This window comes from Manis pentadactyla, chromosome 1 (genome assembly GCF_030020395.1).
Source record: "Manis pentadactyla isolate mManPen7 chromosome 1, mManPen7.hap1, whole genome shotgun sequence".
In the NCBI taxonomy this organism is placed as follows: domain Eukaryota; kingdom Metazoa; phylum Chordata; class Mammalia; order Pholidota; family Manidae; genus Manis; species Manis pentadactyla.
Genome location: NC_080019.1, coordinates 202432456 through 202444245, shown reverse-complemented (window position 1 = coordinate 202444245; position 11790 = coordinate 202432456).

The following is an 11790-nucleotide window of genomic DNA, read 5'->3' as shown; positions in this document are numbered from 1 at the left end:
TTACATGCGCATGATTGATTAAATCACTGGCCCATTGGTGACTGAACTCCAGCCCCTCTCCTCTGCAGGGATGGAGAAGAGGGGGAAGCTGAAAGGTCCAATCTCATAATCACATGGTTGGTTCTCTTTACAAGCAACCCAACCATAGAGGGTTTCCAAAAGTCACCTCATTAACATACCAGAAGATACCTTTTATCATTCTCACCCCTTAGGAAATTACAAGGGTTTTAGGAGTTCTGTGCCAGGAATGGAGTTCAAGGCCCCGTTAAACACATAGTATTACCCACACCTTGGAAGGTTCATTTCAGACTTCTCCAGAACCATAAGAGAATACATTTGTGTTGATTTAAACCACAAAATGTGTGGTTAATTTCTTACAGCAGCAATTAGAAACTGATACAAATGATGACTGTAGCCACAGCATTCCTACATGTCAGGCATGTGTGAAACTCTTTTCATGGATTACCTCATTTAATTCTTGCCAGAATCCCAGAGATGGGAGCTATTATCCCCGTTTTACAGAGGAGAAAAATAAGGCCCAAAAGATTAAATGACATGTCAAAGGGCATTTGCCAGCTAGCCGGTGATGGAGCTTAGAGCCGGAGAATTGAGTTAAAGAATTGAGTCAAAGACTTTGAGTTAATTATTTGCACACATTTACCTGTAACGAGGGGGACCAATATAGATTGATTTCATCTAAAAAAGACTAGAAGACCCAAGGCAATCAGACAAAACAAAGACATACAAGGAATCCAGATTGGTAAAGAAGAAGTTAAACTGTCACTATTTGCAGATGACATGATACTGTACATAAAAAACACTAAAGACTCCACCCCAAAACTACTAGAACTGATATCGGAATACAGCAAAGTTGCAGGATACAAAATCAACACACAGAAATCTGTGGCTTTCCTATATACTAACAATGAACCAACAGAAAGAGAAATTAGGAAAACAACTCCATTCACAATTGCATTAAAAAAAATAAAATACCTAGGAATAAACCTAACCAAAGAAGTGAAAGACTTATACTCTGAAAACTACAAGTCACTCTTAAGAGAAATTAAAGGGGACACTAACAGATGGAAACTCATCCCATGCTCATGGCTAGGAAGAATTAATGTCGTCAAAATGGCCATCCTGCCCAAAGCAATATACAGATTTGATGCAATCCCTATGAAACTACCAGCAACATTCTTCAATGAACTGGAACAAATAATTCAAAAATTCATATGGAAACATCAAAGACCCCGAATAGCCAAAGCAATCCTGAGAAAGAAGAATAAAGTAGGGGGGATCTCACTCCCCAACTTCAAGCTCTACTATAAAGCCATAGTAATCAAGACAATTTGGTACTGGCACAAGAGCAGAGCCACAGACCAATGGAACAGACTAGAGAATCCAGACATTAACCCAGACATATATGGTCAATTAATATTTGATAAAGGAGCCATGGACATACAATGGCGAAATGACAGTCTCTTCAACAGATGGTGCTGGCAAAACTGGACAGCTACATGTAGGAGAATGAAACTGGACCATTGTCTAACCCCATATACAAAAGTAAACTCAAAATGGATCAAAGACCTGAATGTAAGTCATGAAACCATTAAACTCTTGGAAGAAAACATAGGCAAAAACCTCTTAGACATAAACATGAGTGACCTCTTCTTGAACATATCTCCCCGGGCAAGGAAAACAACAGCAAAAATGAGTAAGTGGGACTATATTAAGCTGAAAAGCTTCTGTACAGCAAAAGACACCATCAATAGAACAAAAAGGATCCCTACAGTATGGGAGAATATCTTTGAAAATGACACATCCGATAAAGGCTTGACGTCCAGAATATATAAAGAGCTCACATGCCTCAACAAACAAAAAACAAATAACCCAATTAAAAAATGGGCAGAGGAACTGAACAGACAGTTCTCCAAAAAAGAAATACAGATGGCCAACAGACACATGAAAAGGTGCTCCACATCACTAATTATCAGAGAAATGCAAATTAAAACTACAATGAGGTATCACCTCACACCAGTAAGGATGGCTGCCATCCAAAAGACAAACAACAACAAATGTTGGTGAGGCTGTGGAGAAAGGGGAACCCTCCTACACTGCTGGTGGGAATGTAAGTTAGTTCAACCATTGTGGAAAGCAGTATGGAGGTACATCAAAATGCTCAAAACAGACATACCATTTGACCCAGGAATTCCACTCCTAGGAATTTACCCTAAGAATGCAGCAATCAAGTATGAGAAAGATCAGTGCACCCCTATGTTTATCGCAGCACTATTTACAATAGCCAAGAATTGGAAGCAACCTAAATGTCCATCGATAGATGAATGGATAAAGAAGATGTGGTACATATACACAATGGAATACTACTCAGCCATAAGAAAAGGGCAAATCCAACCATTTGCAGCAACATGGATGGAGCTGGAGGGTATTATGCTCAGTGAAACAAGCCAAGCGGAGAAAGAGAAATACCAAATGATTTCACTTATCTGTGGAATATAAGAACAATGGAAAAACTGAAGGAACAAAACAGCAGCAGAATCACAGAACTCAAGAATGGACTAACAGGTACCAAAGGGAAAGGGACTGGGGAGGATGGGTGGGTAGGGAGGGATAAGGGGGGGTAATAAGAAGGGGGGTGTTAAGATTAGCATGCATGGGGGGGTAGGAGAAAAGGGAGGGCTGTACAACACAGAGAAGGCAAGTAGTGATTCTACAACATTTTGCTATGCTGATGGACAGTGACTGTAAAGGGGTTTATAGGGGAGTCCTGATATAGGGGAGAGCCTAGTAAACATAATATTCGTCATGTAAGTGTAGATTAGTGATACCAAAAACAAAACAAAACAAAACACAACAACAAAAAAAAAAGGACAGTTCCTGTGTGGTAACCTACAATGAGTTCTACACAATGGTATAAAGGGCATATACAAGTGTAGGCAAAGGGTCTGTTTGCATTTATACAGAAGATCAAAGCCTAATTGGGCTACCCCGAAAATGAACTAAGATACGATATGAAAGAGAACTTCCAACATCAGCACTCTCTGGAAGACTCATGCCAGAACATGATCATCAAGAAACCCCAACAAAGATCCACGCACTGCTACAGCTGTAGATGCACTCATCCCACCAGCTCCTGGACTTGCCATGGGAATGAGGAAGGAGGTATCTAAGCTGGCCTGTGCATACAGTAAAACAACAAATTTGACTGGATCTATACTGTTGGAACTCAACCAAGAATTAGGAGAAGTGCAAATTGTAGCGCTCCAAAATCTTACAACCACAGACTATTTACTGTTAAAAGAACATAAGGGATGTGAACATTCCCCAGGAATGGGTTGTTTTAATTTGTCTGATTTCTCTCAGACTGTTCAAGTTCAGTTGGACAATATCCACCATATCATAGATAAGTTTTCACAAATGCCTAAGGTGCCTAACTGGTTTTCTTGGTTTCACTGGAGATGGCTGGTAATTACAGATATGCTTTGGTTATGTAACTATACTCCTATTATGTTAATGTGTGTGCGCAATTTAAGTAGTAGCTTAAAACCTATACATGCTGAAGTTACTCTACAAGAAGATATGTCAAAGAAATAATCAATCTTCCCATGTTTTCTTCTGCCTGCTACTTCTATAGCTTTTCTTCTTCCTTCCTAATTACAACCCTTAAATAGAATTTGTGCCTCATATCAAATTTACCGAGTATCATAATTCTTCCAAGTGGTAAAGATACCTCAAGACAAATGCTGGGCATAGAAGCTACAGGGCATAAATATACAAAGAAATAAAAAGCTAACCATTTCAAACAATAAGGCTTCTCTCTCACTTACCAACTTTACATTTCCCTGTATGGCCCCGGAAGATGACTGGTTAGCCAGAGACGGGTAAGATTCCTCAAGGGAAGAACAACCTAAGACAGGCACAGTCGCAGGGGGGTCATCAGGTGAGAAATTGGGGATCAACAGAGGTGAGGCTTAGAACCTCCCCCCTCATGTTCTGAGAGAAATCTTCTGCATACGTGGATGTTTTATTGCCCTTGTCTAGCTTGGATTAACACATAGTCTACAGGCACACACCTGATCATCTACATTTGCTCTCTTACAACACTAAACTATGTTTTCTACCTTTATCTTGTATCTACCTACCACTTCAGCATTTTATTAAAAATAATAATAATAAAGAGAGAAATGTGGTATCCACATATAAATCAAGTATAAAAACCAAATGAGTATTCATATTTGAACTGACTGTTTATAGTTCATAATGCATGAGCAAAACCGAAAGTTTCTGTGATGACTGCCCTTGTACTGTTCACTATGTAACTTATTCATTATGTAAGAATTTGTTCTCCATGTAAGAACTTGTTTGTTATGCCTCAGAAGATTGGAGACTGACGAAAATTAGGCTTGGGGTGGATTAATGATTGTGCATTGAGCATTGACTCCCCTATACAGAATTTTATTGTCGTTAACAACCATTTGATCAATAAATATGAGAGATGCCCTCACCAAAAAAAAAAAAAAAAAAAAGGACAGACTTCCAATGATAAAATAAATAAGTAACCGGGATGTAATGTATAGCATAAGGAATATAGTCAAGATATTGTAGCAGCTTGGTAGGGTGACAGCTGGAACCTAGAATTATGTATATAAATGTTTTATCACTGTGTTGTACACTTGAAACTAATGTAATGTAATACTGTGCATCAACTACCCTTCAATAAAAAATAATTATCTAAAAAAGAAAAAAAAAAAAAAAAAAGACCAGAAGAGGATTTCTATAACAGAGGCAAGAGGCGGCAAGGAAAAGCAATAGACAGACTGGAAACCATGAACTTTGGTTTCCCTGCCTAGCTAGCCACTGGCAATGATGCCAGTCAGAATTCTGATCTTGGGCAGCCAGACAGAAAGTGATTTTAGTTGTCTGTGGCTGCCCAGAGGACCTTGAGAGGTTAGCTTTCCCTGTGCATGCCTGTCAGGGTCCTTTGATCTCGGCCCCATGTTCATTAGGCGGGCTTGTACCATGCTCCGATCACAAGTGCTCACTGGAGCAGCATCCAGCTGATTTTAGTTACCTTCCAAGTCATTTAAATTATGAAGAAAAAATAAATAAGTTTCAAAGAAAAACCCAGTGAGCCTCCTTTATCCCCTTAGCCCTCACACACATCAAGGTCTGGAGAAGCAGGGAGAACTTAACCTTACACCAGTGATTTTTCATATACCCTGTTTCCTCAAATGCTCCTCTTCCTTGACTGCTTTCCAAATGTCGGGGTCTATCTGGAACTGCCTTCATCTCCCAGGTACAAACACTGAGGCCACAGCCCTTATGTTCTTTACCAGGCCACTCTCTTCCTCAGGTGTCATCTTCTGACCTGGATCTCAGACCACAGCGCACTACATGTGGGCCTGCGTTTGTTCTGGAAGAGAGGGGAGGACAGAGATCCCCTCATCTGGTTGAAAAGCACAAGATTTCCTCCTCCGAGGAGCCTGGGCCTCAGTCTCAGCCGCACCCCTGCAGCTACCTTGACAACAGCACGTCACCCCTCTGAGCCTCAGCGACCTCACTCAGGTGGGCCCAGGATGCTGAGATACAGACCGTGGAAAGGGTTTGCAAGCTGAAAAGTGCCACCATACACATCGCTTGCAGGATCAAGAGTTTTGCTCGGTGCCAGTTTTCTCCCAGCAGAAGGCACGGCTCGAGACAGTCTGTGTTACAACGCTGCATATTTTACAGTGTTTTGATCTCAGGTTTGTCCTCACCCCTGCTGGATCCCAAGGTGGTGGGGTGGGAGGTCCATTATCTTATTCCTTCTCATCTCTTGGTGGATTTTAATTGTGTGTCAAATCTCCTAGGTGCTTTAAATAAAGGGGGAGAGACCTCCTGAAACACACAGCAATTATTTCCCTGTGAGTCTGGCCGACAAGCCATGCCCTTATTTTTAAAGGAGGCCCTGCAGCCATTGTCCAACAAGAGGCTGTTTCAGCCTGTGCTGATACAGTGATGCCTGGATTGGTGGGTGAGCCAGGAGGTTTAATTTGGTCCAGGCCCTGCTTTGGCACATGAAAAAAATTTTGCTACATATCCTGTTTCCTAAAACTAAAAATGTGTCTCTCCTCCTTGTGTCCAGCGTACAGCACCTAAGCTTTGTTCTGTCTCCAGCACTCTGTCTGTGATAATAAATTACTCAGCAGTGGATTAATCAGTCAAATCTAATGTGCGAAAAACTATTAGGTTGGACCTAAGGACATTACATCCTAAGCACAGGCACAGAATGAGGCATAAAAACACCAAAACTTGTACCCTGGATCATGAAGAAAACTTACCTTTATTTGCATCAGGCACAAAATCTGTTATTAGCATTATCTCATTGAATCCCCATGCCAACCTCAGGAATAGGTGCTGTTATTATCCTTATTTTGTAGATGAGGAAACTGAGAAGTTCAGCATCTTGTCCAAAGTCACACAGCTAGTCTTAGTTCCAGGATCTGAACCCTGGCAGCCTAGTTCAGGGCCTCACACTGTCCTCCCTCAGGGGATCTGAGATTATGTTAACTTTGCATTCATTCATTTATTCAGTCATCCGTTCAACACTACTGGGGAAGGGGGGGAATTTTTATAGGAGCTGGTCCCAAAATATTTCTGCAGAAGGGACCTGTCATTAGGTCACTGCAGGCAGAAGGGACCAGCCAGGTGAATGCCAACGGGCCTGACAGTGCTGGTGGGAACTGAATAAGGATCATGTGGTGGCCTGGAGCTGAGCTGGCAAATACGAGGTAATGGGATGGTGAGTGGGCCTTTCTGGCAGCTTAGAAGTCAGTGCTAAAGGTCACAGTAGACACTGTGACACCCCCCGAATGGGAGTGAGGAGACTTTGGTTTGATTCAGGGTGGGACACAGGCTGGAGCGGAAAGGGTGAGACGGTGGCTGGGGAGGAACAGAGTGAAATCCAGACACTCTGGGAGAAAAGGGTGCGGTGCAGGGCCAGGGCACCGGACCGTGTTCAGGGCAGCTGGAGGGGAGAGGGGGATGGGGAGGCTGGGGTCAGAAAGGAGGGCACCTGCTCCTGGCGGGGGGCGGGGGGAGGGCAGCCGGCAGCACTGGGCCTGGCAGGTGGGCCTGGCAGGTGCCTGATGGTCCAGTAACAGCAGGGAGGCAGTGGAAGGGGAGTCAGGAGGAAGCCCAGGGAGGAGGGACGGGGTGCTGGCCTCTCCTGGCACTCTGCAGGCCACTTACTGCGTAACATAGTGGAGCAGAGGATGGACCAGGTGGGTCTGACTTAGGGTTTAACAGGATTCCTCAGCTGCCTGGTTGGGAAGAGGTATTTTTGTCAGAATGTTTTCCTGTTTACGTACTTCCTGCTGACACAAACAAAAGGCATTCCCAGGATGTCCATGCTTTAAGGACAGGTGTGTGCCTGAGAGGCCAAGTAGACATCCTCTTACGACCCCTGACTCTGGACCCTTGGGAAGCGCCTGCTATATGCCAGGAGCTGTGCTACATGCTTTACATATACTTTCTTTTTCTTTTAATAAACTTTTACATTTTAGAAGTTTTAGTTTTTTAGAAAAGTTGCTAAGCTAGTACAGAGAGATCCCACCTGCAATCCTCTATTGCTGACATCTTACATTAAGCACTACTGTACTCTCGTCCCACCCGAGAAACCCACACTGGTTCATCGCTGTTAACAAACTCGACACATTGTTTGGGCTTCACCTGTTTTTCTACAATGTTGTTCTCCATACCAGGGGCCCATCCGGATGCCATGTTGACATCTGGTTATTGTGTCTCCTTAATCTCCTCTGGTCTGTAACCATTTCTCAGAAACAAATAGTTTGCAGTTGTAAGCAGTACTGGCTGGGCGTGTGATAGAATGTCCCCCAGTTTGGATTTCTCTGATAGTTTTCTCAATAGTTTGAATGGATTATGGGTTTGGGGGAGGAAGACCCCAGAGGGTAAAAAAGCATCTTCATCCTCTCCTATCAAAGGTGCGTGAGACTGAAGTGAACTCATCATGGACGGGAATTTGGCCTGGTGTGAGGCAGGATTTGCCACGTTTCTCCACCATGAAGTCATCCTTAACCCTGCGCAAACCTACTCCTTGGAAGCAAGTCACCTGTATCAGTCCACTCTCAAGTGGTGCTCTACGTATTTTAACTCTCAGTCTATCTTCAGGAAGGCAGGAAACGTGCTTTCCTTATACATCTAGGAGATGGAAATGGCTTTGGTTGCTTAAGGCATTGCTTCCACACAATGAGCTAAGCATTTACTTCTGTAACCCACTGACTGCTCACAACAGCCAAGCAGGTAGTGTTAATTCCACTTTCCAATGCTAATCTGGATCATGGGCCAGTGCTCAGAACAGGGACACCAGGTCCCAGGTAAGAGCACCAATGAGAAGACTCAATGCTGCGTTCCCTGGAATGCAGTTTGTCTTGCCAGCATCCCACTTTCTTTTGCTACCAAGAACCCCCAATTTTCATTTGAGGAGGTTCTTTGCATTTGTGGGCCAGGCGAGGCTGCCCACCTGAGGTCAGCCCATGACCCAGGTCATGTGTGGTGCATTCCTCAGGACACCCTGCCTGGTTCATGGTCTCCTGAGCCTGCTGGTCAGACTGTCTCAAGATTTCGCTGAGGATGCCAGGATAGAGACTTACCTTTTTAGGCTGGGCATGAACCAGTGCTGCTGACAGCCTTCTTGTGACCATGAGGGAAAGCCTGAGAATGGAGCCAGCTTGGAGAAAGTGGAGAAGAAAGACACAGACAGACTAAAATCAGGTACAGGTGACCTGTTTGTGCCCCTGTTCTAACTGCTCTGGAGGTCAGATATGCCCCTGAACTTTCTAATTATATGAATCAAGAAGTTCTCATTTTCTGTCACTTGCTACCAGAAAAATACTATACAACATAAAACCTTTTCCCCTCAAGCCCAGAGATACCTGGAAATTGGGATGGGGCAGGATCTGCAGGGGAGAGGATCTATGGACACACCCCTGTGGGCAAGCCAAAGTCGGGGACAGGCAACTGAGACCCAGGGCAACTAGAAGAGGTTCATGTTATCTCTATTATTGGGGCAAAGTTGCCCTCACATACCACCCTAGAAGCTCAAATAAAGAAAATAACATCCAATATTGCCTCCAGTTTAAGAAATCACCAACCTAACTTTCTCTGACCAACCTAACTTTCTCTGACCACATCCAATATTGCCTCCAGTTTAAGAAATCACCAACCTAACTTTCTCTGACGGCAGTAACTACCTTTGAGATATGCATTTTACAAGTGAGGAGGCTCCGAGGGCTGAACAAGTGCCCCAAGTTCACCCAGCACGTTAAATGGTAGAGTTGGGACCCCAAACCAGGTTTCTCTGACTCCACAGCCCATGTGTTGTTTGTTTGTTTGTTTCTATATAATGAATTCTAATATCTTCCTGAGCTTGTTTTAAAAAATAAAACCAGGGTAGCCTTTTGTTTTCCTCTGAGGCTGGGATCCAGGTCAGGCAGCCATGGCCTGGGGAAGCCAGGAGCACCCCGCCCTGTCTTCCTCCCCCCCCACCCCCTCCGCACGTCCTGTGTTTGGGCAACAAACGCCCTCGGCAGAGAGTACATATTGAAGCATTCACAGAGCACACATCTGCTGCACTGACGCCCACCTTCCCCGCAGCAGCTGCGTGGCTCCGCGTCGGCGAGACGGAGTGTGGGGCAGACGCGCTGTAACATCAGCAAGATGTTCACACCCCACTGTCTAAGAACCAAGCCTTTGCAGAGCGGATTCTATTGGCAGCCCCAGGCGTAGGGGGCTACACTCACTTCAGGCAGGGTGTGTTTGGTTGGCATTGAGAATGTGTGAGGCAGTGTTGTGGAGTTGTGGGTGGGTGTGGCTTGTGGGGGTGCATGCACACTCATGCACGCGGCCCCTAACCAGAACTGAGGGGCCCTGCCGGGCAGAGCTGAACAAGTGAGTCAGCCTGCTGCCACCACAATGATGAGGATTCTTCAGATGGGGGGCTGCTTCCTGCCACTTGAAGAAAAACCCGGAGGAAACAAAAGCCAGATCAAACCCCAACTCTTACCAGCTCTGGGGAGACTCACTGCGAGAGGTGCTTTGTCATAAAGAATTGGTATTTCCTTCATGTGAGGGAATAAATGTGGAAGTCCATTTATTTCTCACAACCAGTGCTGGACAAGCCAAAGTGAATTTACGGAGGCATCTGTGTATTCTTCCCTGGACCTGTAGCCTCCCAATTGTTCACTTTCACTGACTGTCCTCACGGAGCCATGTTCCCAGCTATTGGTCTATTGATGCTACAGCAGGTGTCTTGCTGGGGCATCAGGAAGAGGGACAGCCCCTGACAGCCAGGTCTAGGGGTGTAGTGGACACATGCGGTATCTGTCTGTCCTATGTCCACTCTCCCTTCTGGTGATAGCACCTCAGTTTATTGTGGGGAGCCACCACTCCCTTACTCTCAGACCACCTGGTATGGGAGGACCTGACCCCACATCTAGTTCTAAGGATGGAGATATGACCCGAGCTTAGCCAGCAAAATTCCATTGCCATGGCCACAATCGTGGCTTAAGGATGGGTTCATGAACCAAGTTAGTCCAGCAAGAGACAAGCCTGGGACCCTCCTGGATCAATTGGGAAAGAGAAGTCCCTTTTCACTGCTTGTTGCTAACTAAAAAGAAGTGAAACTGGGGCTGCTTGAAGTCATCTTGCCACCAAGAGGGAAGAGTCTGTCACAGAATAAAGCTGACCTAGAGGAAAGTACAGTTGATATTGAAAGCAACAGAGAGCTTCCAGATGATATCTGTTGGGCACCTAGATCCAGCCATACCTGAAGCTATCATTGCCTGGGCCTCATTAGGTAAGAGACAATAAATCCCTCTTTGTGCTCAAGCCAGTGTGGAGTGGGTTTCTAACACTTCAACCAGAATTTTGATTAACAAAAGCACTGATTTGACTGGAAGGGATCTATCTGATGCTTCCAAGAAGTTAAGGGCTCTGCTCAAGAGCAGCTTGGGGGTGGCTGCTGATAGCCAAAGAAAGGTAAAGCTTGAGTCTGGCTGCTAAATGCTCAAGCCCAAGACTATGAATTGTCCTTCACATTGTGTGGTGATCAAAACTAATGCTGTCTGAACAGATGCTCAACATCATTAGTCATCAGGGAAATGTAAATCAAAACCATAAATAGATACCATGCTCACCCACTAGGATGGCTAGAATTTTTTTGTAATGGAAAATAACAAATATTGGCAAGGATATGGGGAAACTGGAACCTTCATATGCTGGTAGTGCAGCCACTTTGGAAAACAGTCTGACAGTTCCTCGGTTAAATATAGAGTTAACGGTAAGTCCAGCAATCCACTCTGAGGTACATACTCCAGAGAACTGAAAACATTTTCACCCAAAAGCTTGTCCACAAATATTCATAGCAGCACAACTCACAATAGCCAGAAAGCAGAAACAACCCAAATGTCCATCAGCAGATGAATGGACAAACAAATATGGCCTATCCATACAATGCAACACTATTCTGCCACAAAAAGGAATGTGACCTGGCATCAGCTACAAGAGGATGAGCCTCAGAACATTGCACTAAGAAGCCAGACACAAAAGGTCACATATTGCGTGATCCCATTTATATAAAATGTCCAGAAAAGGCAAATTCATAGAGACAAAAAGTAGATTAGTAGTTGCCATGGAATGGGGGAGTGAGGAATCTGAACTAACTGCTAATGAACTAATTGCTTCTGGGGGGGTGTAGAAATGTTCTGGAATTAG